Source organism: Aedes aegypti, chromosome 1 (genome assembly GCF_002204515.2).
Source record: "Aedes aegypti strain LVP_AGWG chromosome 1, AaegL5.0 Primary Assembly, whole genome shotgun sequence".
NCBI lineage: Eukaryota > Metazoa > Arthropoda > Insecta > Diptera > Culicidae > Aedes > Aedes aegypti.
In genome coordinates, this window is record NC_035107.1 from 152,244,763 (window position 1) to 152,258,757 (window position 13,995).

General features: G+C 40.6%; 1 long non-coding RNA gene across 1 annotated transcript; it reads left to right on the forward strand.

Moving 5' to 3' along the window:
* Nucleotides 1–9,675: 9,675 nt before the first annotated feature.
* Nucleotides 9,676–10,485, forward strand: LOC110678361. The gene is made up of 2 exons (XR_002501523.1): nucleotides 9,676–9,737; nucleotides 9,918–10,485. It is a non-coding gene; the product is annotated as an uncharacterized LOC110678361 (long non-coding RNA).
* The last annotated feature ends 3,510 nt before the right edge of the window (nucleotides 10,486–13,995 follow it).

Consider the following 13,995-nt stretch of genomic DNA (forward strand, 5'->3'; position numbering starts at 1 on the left):
AAATCCACTTGATAAACTTTTACGATGTTGCTGCGCACGAAACACAGTTGCTGGTTTGAGAAGTTGTCAAAATGCGTTGCATTGTTATTCAACGCACGGAATACTCATGTAGACTTGTTTGATGTTTCAGAGATGCTGTATTTAGAAAGAATAAACACTTCTTAATGAAAAAAGAGAACCCCCGGCACCGTAAAATGTCAAAAAAGTGGACTTGCAATTTCATTTACTATCGTTCTTGCTTGACCCAATGTCACCCCCATTTTTGATGTTTAAGACACCGTACCGAAAAAAAAATAATTTTTGTGGAAAAATCAAATAGATTCCTGAAAATACGTATGAAGTGCAATGAAAAGACTTTCAACCTTCTACTAAAATAACGATAGAGGTTAAAGTATATGCGTGATACTTTGCACAGGAGAAATTTAATGTGGTAAATTTCATCTAGTTTCAACATACAAGTTTATTGGTAAAGTAAACGAAAACTACTATTTCTAAAAATGTATATTGTGATGAATTACGTGTAATACTATGTTCCCTAACATATGAATTATTAATTTTAGTAATACCAGCGTTATTAGCTGAAATATTTTATAAATCATAATTTTCCGTTTTGACCCAATCTCACCCCCTAGACCCATTGTCACCCCCATCGACGGTATCACTTTTGAAATCACATAGAGCTCCTTCAAATGATGCTTGAACGATGATTTTGTTAAGGTTGGTAACATGGAACTAATTTATTTTAAATAACTGGAATCATTAATTTTATTCCTAGAGCTAAAATGGAAACGTCAAAATATTCAGTCTGCGTAAGCAGCTTTCCTAAAAATTCATGTAAATTTACGTCATATGTGCCCGACAGCTTGGACGTTTTTAAGTGCTAATAATTACCATAAAATTTCTTCTTCTTTCTGACGCTAAAGAAGCCTGCTTCTCAACTTCTCATGAGCACTTCCACAGATATTAACTAACAGCTCTCTTTGTCAATCGACCAATTTTGCATGTGTATATCGTGTGACAGGTACGATCATACTCTACGCTCAGGGAAGTCGAGAAAATTCCCTTTACGAAAAGATGCTCGACCGGCTGGAGTCTAACCTACGACCCTCAGCATGATCTTGCTTAGTATCTGCGTGTATACCGTTATGGCTCCCAATATCAAATTTACTTTTTTTTTACATCGAGTCTATTTGCTTAAAATGGAATTTAAGTCATTGTAATACAGTAGAGACCCGATTTTGTCAGCCCCCCGATGAATTTTAGGCTGACAAAATGGGAAACCTGACAAAATCGGGACATATATTTTGTTTCTGTTTTTCAAATTTTAACGTGCTAATATTTGCTTATGAACTACGTTTAAGACCTACATAGCTTTTAAAGGGGGGCGAGGGACATGAGCGTAGTTAGGTTTTTTTTTGTTTATCAGGGGGAGAAAAGCGGCCCTCACAATTTCATTCTCAAATTTCACGCCAAAGGATCCCTTTGATCGGCAATTTTGCTCTGGCCTGTAAGACAACCGGCATCAATCTGAATCTTAGTTCTACCTAACCGTTGAATTATCTAAGCATTTTTCTTAGGACACCTCAATTCCTAAGAAAAATCAATCGAAAATTCCTTTAGGTTTTTTTTTCCACAATTTCTTTTAAAATGGCATCAGTAATTGCCTCGAAGCTCTTCTTGCAATTTCTAGAATATTTCAACTGGAGATTTCTATGTAAATTTTAAAACATTTTTAAATTCATCCAGAACTGTTTTTAAGAATTTTATAGAATTGTTTTAAAAGTTTCATCAAGAATTTGACCTGGAATTGTTGTAAAAAAATTGTTTCCAGTATGAAAATTAAAAAATTATATTTTAAGAAACTTTCTTTAGTTTGCCATTTTTTTGTGTTCTTAGAGGTATTCATAAATGACATTCGATAAAGTCTTAAATAAATATTTGAAACTAGTGGTCCCGGCAAACTTCGTTTTGCCATCAAGTAGGCTGTTGGAAAACGTCAAGAAATCCCCCATACAAATTACACCTTAGTCTTCTCCCGTTTTCCCGATAAATCCGGCGACTTTCCTGAACTTTTTCTTCGCACGAACACGTCGCATCCCTTGAGGAGTGCAACAGTGAAAATCTTGCGGCAATCCGTTGGACCGTTCTAAAGCCATTTCGTGACATACAAACACCACTCCATTTTTATTTATATAGATTATTGCCATACCTATGGGATGATTAAATGCTTGAAAAAGATCTTCGTGAAATTCCTGGTCGAATTAATGAAAAATCTCGTGAGATGATTCCAGTAAGAATCCTTCATAATCTTAGCAATTTTGTAAAAAAATAGAAGTGAAATTAGAGGAATTTCTGAAGAAATCTCTAATACAGTTTCAAGAGGAGTTTTTGAAACTATTGATGAGTCCTAAGCCAAACTACATTAAAAATACTGTGAACAAATTTCATCAAAATGTAGTTTTGAAGGGATACTTTCAATAGATTATAGAGTTATTCAAGGCAGAAAACCAATAAAACATTAGGAGGAAATTTTAAAGGAAATCTTCGAGATATTACTTAAAAAAACCCTGAAAGAATGTAACAAAATGTGACTAATGAGTTAAATTTCCAGTACAAACGGTTACCTGGTTCTCTAGATATGTGTTCTTGAAAATTCGAGGTTTGGCTTCGATGCATCTGAACCTTTAGAGAATTTTTTAGAGGAATTCATGAATGAACCTACATACCAAATTTCTTTTTCGTGAACTCGGCTGTGTTTTTCGGTTTTTCATTTTTAACAAATAATTGCCAGGTTGCCAAGTAACGAAGCACGATCTACTGATACTCGAGAATGTATGTAATTCGTTTGTCGACTACTCAGTTGTGCATATCTCCATTGCGGACTGTTGATAAAACCTTCGAACAATGTCTGGCAAGATGTTTTCAAAAAGTCTGATGTTTGGTAGACTTTTTAAGTTTTATAATCTACCATGACGTAACTACTGCATAAATACGAGTGCTGGAGACAATCTTTGATGAATTCAAACACAAGATTAATTCTCATAGTAAAATTGTTCTTTTGTACAGAGGGAAGGAGGATTGCCATTGCCCCCTCTGGCTACGCCCATGCGTGCATGACATTGAACATCGTCATCAGTATTAATGTAAACGGGTACTACATGACGAAGACAATTTTTGGATATATTCAAGATAGGCTGACAAAATCGGGTCAAAAAGCTGACAAAATCGGGGGCAGACAAAATCGGGTCAGTACTGTATTAGTTTTTAGTAGTGTGTAGGATTGAAAGAACTATATCGGATAGCTTACATATAACAGGGAATTCAAAAACCCATTTAAAAAGGATTGACAAAATCAGGTCAATAACCATATTAAAAAATGAATTTTATTTTTGAAATTGTTACATACATATATTCCAGCTAATTTAAAAATTACATAGAACAATCAATTTTTTTTAATGTATTTAAATATTTGGAAACTTTCAGATTTGAAAATAAAGACACTGACAATGATTCTAATAAGACAATACAGAAGACAGCTGCAAACAGTAGACTTTTTGATTTTCCATGAGCTTTTAAAGTTTCGCAATCGGTGTGACCGTTATATTACTAAGGGAAATGTAAAGCTCGACCATACTCGTAAGTTTTGTTTTCCCTTTCGTTTCGGTTGCATGTACATTTTTAGCTGTCAATCCTACCGTAGAAAGTTTCCTGAAAAGCATTATGTACGATTATGGCCTTTGAAGGAAGCATCACACGAATCAACGGACTAGCATGCAACGCTAAATGGCACAATCGTAATACGTATCTGACGAAAAAAATACTGCAGCGGGAATTGAACCTAAACTTCTTTGATGGATACTGCTAGTTACTTTGCAACACTATACGCACGGCAATAAAGTACAGATTTTTATTTTTAATATATCAGCTTATCTAAGTCTCAAAATTCCAGATTTAGACAATATATTTTTAAACGTAAAAGGAATGAAACGATATTTTTTATATGAGTGGATAATCTAGACTCCATAACTTTATACATTGTTTAATAGTTAAGTAGACTATTTCAAACGCATTTCATACACCATAAACAACATATTTGCGAGTAATACCAGCAGGGGCCTTCCTTAGCCGAGTGGTTAGAGTCCACGACTAAAAAGCAAAGCCATGGGGAAGGTTTCTCGGTTCGATTCCCGGTCAGTCCAGGATCTTTTCGTAATGGAAATTTCTTTGACTTCCCTGGGCATAGAGTTTCATCGTACTTGTCACATAATATGCGAATGTGAAAATGGCAACTTTGGCAAGCTCTCAGGTAATAACTATGGAAGTGCTCATTGAACACTAAGCTGAGAAGCAGGCTCTGTCCCAGTGAGGATGTAATGCCAAGAAGAAGAAGAAGAAGAAGACTAGCATGGGCTGCATACATCAATAGTATGCCATTTAATAGACTCTGTGGTTCGGAAGCAAATAGTAAGTAAAGCTCTTCAGCTTCAGTTGTCAAATTTCATAAATATTATGGCAGATATTGAACCGGCCTACATTGTAGAACACCAAAATGGATTATCGCGTCAACATGATATTGATCGATTATCAAAGCAAGGGGAAATTCAAAAATTACGTCCATTGTTTTTAAGTCAATCTAAATCCTCCCCATGTCCACTATCACGCTTTTGCCCACATGCACTGTCACATTCTCATACACCTCTACTCCCCTAAATGAATGACGTAATTTTTGAACGTTCCCCTTAACTTTTACTTTGTCTTAAAGTTTGCTAAAGGAGATTTAAAACATTAAATGTAATTCCCAATCTATTTCAAATATGGACGTATAAAAAATAAAAGTTTTTAAACCAAAGCTATGAGTTTCTGTTACATAGTTTTCGAACGGTACATCATCTTTATGATTCGTATGAAATAACTCATTCATGTTTTAATGCCATATTATGCACTATTGTGGACATTAGAACCAGATTCAACCACTTAATTCGATCAAAATACTGAAAATGAAAATTGGTAGTCTACAACGAACATCGACCGGGTAAGTGCCGGCACCAGCACAATTGTGCTGGTCCCACTTTGTCCCTCCAGAAATATTTGCTGTGTGAATCAATTCTCATTTGGTCTTCACCATTTCAAAGAATGACTCTTTCACTGTCGATTCGTATCTGTGCATACCTAGAAAAAACGAATAGTTGAAAAGTTGCGACAGATAAAACTTTTTCAATTCTTACGGTGTTTGTTTACTTTTTGTTTACCCTGAGCTGGTGTTTTCTAAACACGATGTAAACAAAAGCTGTTGTGCTTGATTACAAGTATCAATGATAATTCAATAATCGAAATCGAAAAAGTTTAGTAAAACAATGATTTATTGGCTGAAATAGTCATTCGATGTCAAGGGTGTCGAACAGCACAATTGTGCTGGTTCGTCCCGAAAGGGATATGAAAACCATTTGTAAGCTGCTTTTTACTCACCTCTATCGTATTGCTATATTGAGTAAATCCTTAGAATAATTTTTATATTAATAGAACATCGGAAAGCCAAAATTTTCACCACGACGCGTCAACGAAAAAACAAACAGTTTAACGCTGTCAATTTGCCGAATTACCGATTTCGGTGATCTAATCCCTAGTTTGCCGAAACTTCAGTAAAATATTTTACCGTTTTCGGTAATACTGGTGATTCACAGATGGTTCGGTGATTTTTTTGACAGCTCAACAGTAGACTACCGGAGATCGTTAATTTCACTTCTGACACACTGTCAAAAACTCATCTATTACTGAAACTTCGGTATTTCGGTGAATTACAGATCTGTTCCGGTAAATTTATTTACCGAACTCTCACACTCTGTTTGAGTGTGTATATTGTAAAATGACAATACAATTACAAAAACAATTCAACGAACTGTATTTCAATTAGTGGTGAAAAGTGTAGAATTTGTATTTTGTATGGATTGTCCCCCAACTTACCGGATATTTGTGCCAACAGTAAAACCGGATATTCGTGCCAACAGTAAAATAATTTTAACTCCTATTGAAGTAGATATTTATCATGGTTGCATTCGTCGTTACAGCTAATATCAAGTGACTTCTACAAAACCACTTATTTTTACTTTTTGAATATTTTTCACCCAAAATTCCTAGCTTTCTGAACTTGTTTTGTTTACTTCTTTCAGCCAAGGTACGCAGAAAAAAGTAAAAGTTGTTTTACGCGAAAATAGGAATTTGACGAAAATTGTAAGGTATATAACCAATTAAAAACAATACAGTGTTCTGTTACAATATATTATATTGTTTTTGAATTGTATATTCAAACAAAAATAATGTTGCTTCGACATTCAATTACAATAGATATGCTGTATTGTATCCAATACGTTATATTGTACATTAATGGTTTATTCCATTCACTGAATGATACGCTTTTATCCGTGTCGCTTTCAGTCGCCCTGAACGTTAAGTGCCCTTAAGTCCTCTTCAACTGCAAAAAGCCAACGTGTGCGCAGCCTACCACGAAGCCGACGGCCTCGTCCGGGTTCTCTACTGAATATTATTTTTGCTTGTCGTTTTTCCAGCATGCGTACCACGTGACCAGCCCAACGCAGCCTGCCATGTTTTATGAGCTTGATAATATCCACTTCTTTATATACTTGGTACAACTCATGATTCATGCGACGCCGCCAGATGCCATTTTCTTGTTTACCGGCGAGTATTGTTCGCAGCACTTTACGCTCAAAAACTCCAAACGCTTTTCGTTCGACCTCTGGACCTGGACGTTAAACCAGGATTCATGGCCGTATACCGGAAGGATAAGTGTCTTATATAGCGCGAATTTTGTTTTCGTCTACAGGCTACGAGACTTAAGCTGGTTACGGATCCCGTAAAAAGCCCTATTCGCAGCTGCAAGACGCCTTTTTACCTCGCGGGTGTTAAGTTTTCGACTCAGTGGGAGCAATCACCACCTGAGGGAAAACGGTTTTAAACTCAGTGGAAAAATTCCAACTTGAGGGCAGGTTTCTATAATAGCCAATATGGAAGTCGCTGGGGAAATCTTTCTTTAAAAAGTATGATTCCGATGGATACTAAGGCAAGGAAATCTCCTTCTCCTTTGTCCTCTCGGAGCACACTTCACAATCAGAAAAAGCAAGTTAAATTATTAACACTACTTTATTCCGATACAAAAATGGTCTTAGCATAATGCCATAGCCTCATACATATCAACGTGATACAATAAGAATGGCACGAAAAGATAGTTCTCAATGGTGCCTGCTGTCGGGTACCTATCTATATCATACATTATTCTATAGCGATGCATAAGCAATCACGACGGTAACCTATGTTATTTACTCTGCTATGTATGAATGGTTGTTTCCTTTCTGCTATGTATGAATGGTTTGCTTCTGGGAGGGAGAAACCAATACAGAATTTCTGTACGTCATAGTGAGCCGGGATTCCGCTGTCACGAACTGTCACTATGATCCCAGATCTCAAACATTGGACTAACATGGATAAGGCGCGTAACTGATTAAAACACATTTTCGCATTTCATCAAAAGTGATACAAATCGAATGAAAATCAATTCATGCACACAATGCAAGTAATGTTACGTGAGCACCTTTCAATCGGATTGAATATAAAGCATTGAAAAACGCATCGTTTCACTTTTTCCAATAAAAATGAATATTTAGTGCATAGAAAACTGTGGTCCTTTTTCCATGTTTGTCAGGAAAAATCGAAAGCACACATCAAAAGAAAACTAGCGATTTTCCCCAAGCCTGCCTTGATTGTTGTTGGCAAGCTGGAGTTATCTTGCAGTTCAAACAAACATTGTTCTATATTTCGTGTGTAGTATCAGTGCCTCCCTCCCAGGTTTGCTTCTGTTATGTATCTACCTATCTATTCTGTTTTGATTGACACCGACGGGACTGGGATTTTGATGTCGAACTGCCAAAGATTTAGAATAGGGGAAACTTGACCAAAACGCTCTACGAAGATGAAAATTGCCCTATTTAATACTTCCCCTCAATTTTCAAATTAAGTAGCTCTACGAATTCTTCAAATTTAAGTCGCGATAATGGTTTTGTAAACATGTCGGCCTTTTGAAATTCACTACTAACGTATTTCAATTTTAGCTTTTTTCACGAATTAGTTCTCTAATAAACATGTACTTAATGTCGATATGCTTGGTTCGTTGATGGCTTCGGGGTTCCTCAGCAATTTTGATGCATGGTATGTTTTCCTCATTTACGGTGAATGGATTCGATTTGATTCCAACCTCACACAATAAATCGGATAACCAAACACCCTCTTTCGCTGCTCCGCAAAGTGAGATAAGCTCAGCTTCTGTGGAAGATAAGGTCACCATCGTCTGCTTCTTCGTCGACCATGATACTAAGTTGTCGTAGACGGTGAAAAGGGATCCCGAGATAGAGTGCCGTTCGTCCTCATCATTCGCAAAATCTGCATCTGCAAAACCCCTCGAGTGGAATCTGTCTTTCTTGCCTCGTGTACACAAGCCGAAGGTCTTTGGTACCTTGGATACCTCAGGATGCGCTTGAGTTCGGTCCAATGTATTTCCTGTGGAGAGCTCTGAAATTTAGACAAGGCATTAACGGAATAGCATAAGTCTGGTCTAGACATTAAGGTGATTATAGAACGAAGCCACACCTCAAATTTTCAAGAGCACTAGACTTGAGAACCAAACAGCACTCCGCGTTAAAAATCTATCCCATTGGTCACTACCAGCAGGCAAGTAAGTTGATTGGTTTTCAACGCGAAATGTTGTCAGATACTCTCATCTTGTGCACTTGAAAATTCAAAGTTTGGCTTCGTTTTATAATCACCTTAATGCAAGGTACTGGAGACAACCCAAGAGAGCTTTATACGGCTCTTTGGTCAATTGTCCATCAGTTTTAGACCACCTAGCATTTTGGTCCATTGGCGTACTGATTGGTCTACAATCTTGCATTCCAAATCTGCTCAAAACTTTCTCAATGTAGGATTTCTGAGAAATTGTCAACCATTTGTCTCCACGGCGGATATCTAGGCCAAGGAAATTTCTCACTTCACATAAATCCTTCATTTTAAAATGATTGAAAAGTTCCCTTTTGATCCATTGTATGTTCTGAATATCTTGTCCGAATATCAGGATATCGTCTACGTACAATATTATGTACAGACCTCTATCCTTGCAGATATACAAGCAAGTGTCTGATTCAGTGTTCTTGAAACCAAGTTCTTTTATAATGTCATTAAATCTTAGATTCCAACTACGTCCTGCCTGCTTTAGTCTATACAAGCTTTTGTTTAATTTGCAAACTCTGGGAGGACTGTCACCAAACGGCAATCTCATGTAAATTTCCTCTTCAAGGAGTCCATTCAGAAATGCCGTTTTGACATCCTAGACTGGTCCAAATTACAACAGAGTTATGTGAAGTTTCCCCCATTAAACATTTGACAGTTCATCAGCCGACTAGGTTGGTTGAAGATCGGTCGATTGTTGCACCGACGCTTATGAATGTTTAACACAGCAGCGATCAACTGACTAATCACTAGATTAAATCGGGTGACCGAGGAAATCTGATGTTTAGTAGGCCAACTTGCTTGGATTTTACTTAAAATACCGATTTATCCACCTATTTAGTAGGATTGCGTCGACCCACCCAATTAAATCGGGTGATATTTGTTGAGATTGTAGTGTCGCACCCGTAGGTAGAATATACGGGAATCGTCGGTGGTAGTATTTAGAGGTATGTTATGCTGTGCTTAGTGGAAATGAATTGTAGATACCTGGATGAAATAAAAGGAACAGCAGTTGCTAGTTGAGTTATCAGTCAGTAGCTGTCTACAGAGGAATGGACTAGCTTGTTTTCTTTGTGCTAAAATAAGCTAGCCTTGAGATTGGAATTGTCTTTGTGTACTTCCAATAGGTTATGGGCCCAGGAACGGTTCATCTGCGAGTGTGCCCTACAGGAGGTTACGGCCGCATAAGCCGTGTAACGCCGCACGGGATCCGTAGGAGGAGCTGCTGATTGGTCGGAGCATGTACAAGCATCGGAGTCGGGCCACTTGTACAGGGCTCGAGTTGAGGAGGAGCTTCGTGATCATCGGAAGGTAGAACCTCGACGAGCTTCGTGATCCGTTAGGAGGTAGAACCTGAACTTCGTGGTGGATAAGTAGAAGGAGCTTCGTGATCTTCGGAAGGTACAACCTTGACGACCTTTGTGATGGACGAGATGGTAGAACCTGGAAGAGCTTTGTGGACCTTGACGAGGAGTTTGGCGAAAGGAGGAGCAATCCGGATGACGACACTAAGGAGGAGTGTTGAGATTGTAGTGTCGCACCCGTAGGTAGAATATACGGGAATCGTCGGTGGTAGTATTTAGAGGTATGTTATGCTGTGCTTAGTGGAAATGAATTGTAGATACCTGGATGAAATAAAAGGAACAGCAGTTGCTAGTTGAGTTATCAGTCAGTAGCTGTCTGCAGAGGAATGGACTAGCTTGTTTACTTTGTGCTCAATAAGCTATCCTGGAATTGTCTTAGTGTACTTCCAATAATATTCGGTTGATACCTGTGTTAATCTTCCATAAGCGTCGGTGCAACAATCGACCGATTTTTCAACCAATTTGGTCGGCTTGGGAACTGTCAAATGTTTAATGGGGTTGGTTTAGTCGTGGAGTGTTATGAATCGTAAGAATGATCGTATGCACGTGCCTTGCATCGAGTGGTGTTGAGCTGAGCGTCACTGCGTGGTTCTTAACAGAGGGGTGTGATTTTGTTGGAAGATAAAATAAACATAGTAGGCGTTCAGACCGAACGTCAATCGTAGTAGCCTAGATTTAAATTTGAATAAAATTATTCTCTTCTGTTTCTACCACTGCCAAGAGTAGTTCGTTTTACTGACTACTCCAATAGGTTATTGGCCCAAGTATTATTTTTCAAAAGAAGATTCTCGAAGCAGAAAATGTCTCTCGGCGGAGCTGGCGACAACCAAGCGGAACGGATTCCGCAAATCCAGCAGCAGTTTCAAAACCACTCAAGCCTCCCCCCCATCGAGCGGTTGTGCGGTCGTGAAAACTGGCCCACGTGGAAGTTTGCGGTGGAAACTTATCTCGAGCTGGAGGAGCTGTGGGAAACAGTGAAGCCGATTCCCAACGCGGATGGAACGCTGCCGGCGATTGACGAGAGGAAGTGTAGAAGAGCACGTGCGAAAATTATTCTCCTTCTGGATCCCATCAACTACGTGCACGTGAAGGACGCGAAAACGGCCCGTGAGGTTTGGGCGAAGCTTGGAGCAGCATTTGAGGACACTGGCTTGACGCGCCGGGTGGCGTTGCTCAGGAAGCTCATCACCACATCGCTTTCGTCGTGCGGTAACGTGGAAACGTACGTAACGGAAATCATTTCCACCGCTCACCACCTCCGCGGCGTGGGGTTCGAAGTTTCCGAAGAGTGGATCGGATCACTTTTGCTTGCTGGACTTCCGAAGGAGTAGAAGCCGATTGTCATGGCGCTGGAAAATTCTGGCATTCCTATCACCGGCGACAGCATCAAGACAAAGCTGCTCCAGGAAGTGCAAATCCCATCGGACAAAATGGCGTTTGTTGGAAGAAAATCATTTCCTCCGAAAACGAAGCAAAGCGTACCCGAAAACCGGTCAGCTGCGCAGCCCAAAGGTCCGAAGTGCAAGCGTTGCCATAGGTACGGGCACATTGCTAGGGAATGCCAGGTGAGAAGCGAGGCGAGGAAGGGGTCAGCATTCAGCACGGTGCTAACAGCAAATAGTTGCCATAGCAACGACGATTGGGTGTTCGATTCTGGCGCATCGGACCACTTCACCATGAATAGCCGCCTTTTGATGAATGCGCGACCGGCTAGTGGCGTAGTCATGGCAGCCGATAAAGGTGTGATGGAAATTGCTGCGACCGGGACCGTCAAACTTTTTCCAAAGTGTTGCCCAGAAAATCCACCGATAGATGTGAACAACGTCAAGTTCATTCCAACGATTTCCAGTAATCTTCTCTCGGTGAGTCAAATCGTACGACGAGGTCATGAGGTGCGGTTTTGCGATAATGGCGTGAAGGTGATCGATTCGGATGGTGACGTCATTGCAACCGGTACCCACGATGTGTCGAATGGACAATTCCGTTTCGACGAGTCTGCTGAACAGAAGGTTCTATCACTTCGATAGTCAACTTGGACGTCTGGCATAGGAGAATGGGTCACCTCAACCTACGCAGCCTGAAGCTTCTTAAGAACGGCCTTGCTACCGGGGTCGAATTTCAGGAAACAGCGATCGACAACTGTTCGGTATGTGCCATGGGTAAGCAAACTCGTCTCCCATTTCCAAGCAGTGGTCATCGTGCATCCGGCGTGTTAGAGCTTGTCCATACGGACATTTGCGGACCAACGGAAGAAACCTCGTTAGGTGGAAGCCGGTACTACGGTTTTGACGAGCTGACCAAAGCCTACCGGCTGTATGACCCGGTGAAGAAGGATGTAATCAGGAGCCGTGACGTAGTTTTCCTGACCGAGCTGCCTCAAACCGAGGTGAAGGTTAAACCAGCTTCTACGAAGAGCAAGCCAACGCGAGTGCGGACGTTCGTAAATTTGGACTTCGATGACAGTCCGATTGAACCGATTCCGCGAGATGAACCAGCCCGGCCTACACGTGAAGAAGAATCATCCGATGAAGGTGCGTCTGGATCCGACGAAGATTTTTATTCGCAAGCTGAAACCAGTGGCGGCGAATACTCAGAAGGTGCTGAGGGTGACGTGACAATTACGGCGCTCCTACCGCGACAATCTTCAAATCCACCGGAGTCACAGGTGTTGAGGCGCAGCGGCCGGGAGCGCGCAATTCCAGGCAAGTACAATGATTTTGTATTTCCGAAAAAAGGCTTATCGTTTTCCCCTTCTACAGAGCAGCCTGACCAACCCGGTCAGAGTAATCGGCAACAAGAATTGAAGGCGAGTAAACGTTCGGCGAGCAAGTCGGGCGATCCCCAAACGCGAGCGGAGGCGTTGCGAAACGACGACGCGTCGCAGTGGCAATCCGCCATGGACGAAGAGTTTCGAACGTTGATCGACAATGACACGTGGGAGTTGGTACAGCTTCCAGCCGACAAGAAGGCCATCGGCTAAGCAGGACGAGAAGGGCAACGTGATCCGTCACAAAGCAAGAATCATCGCTCAAGGGTTTTCGCAGCGGTACCTGAGAGAGAGGAGACAGCTGGCTTAGATTGCGAGCTCCCAAAAGTCATGGAAACCTGTCATCAACTGTCACTGGAAAACCGCACATTCGAAGGGCAGAACGTGAAAAACCGTCAAAATTTAACCGAACTAAAACTGGATGTAATTGAAAATTTAGGTTGTTTTCCTGTGCTATCGAATATAAAATAGTTGAATATTTAAATATTGTCGATTGGACTCCATTTGCTATTGCAAATTTTAAATTTTATGATCTTTTTGATAACAAATGGAATGTGAAAATGGTTTTGACCCAGTTTGTACTCTCGGAACCATTGTGCATAGCCCAAACATGAGAAGAAGAAATCAAAGAAGCCAAGAAAACAAGCCAGTTGTCAGTGAGCTGTCTCCTCTCTCTCAGAGCGGTACGGGTCCGACTACGACGAGGTCTTCGCGCCGGTGGCAAAGCAAACGACATTCCGGACGTTTTTGACTGTTGCCAGCCGGAGAGGTTCCATCGTAAGGCACGTCGACGTAAAAACGGCGTACTTGAACGGTGTACTCGAAGAAACCGTCTACATGCGTCAACCAGAGGGGTACCATGTCGGCGATGAAAGGACGGTCTGCCGATTGAGGAGGAGTCTGTACGGCCTAAAGCAGTCAGTGCGCGTATGGAATCGCAAAGTGGATGCGGTTTTCAAATCCATGGGGTTCAAGCCGACCGAATCGGATCCTTGTTTGTACGTGCGACGTATGAATGGTTCGGTTGCGTATATCCTGATATACATAGATGACATGGTCATCGTCACGCAAACG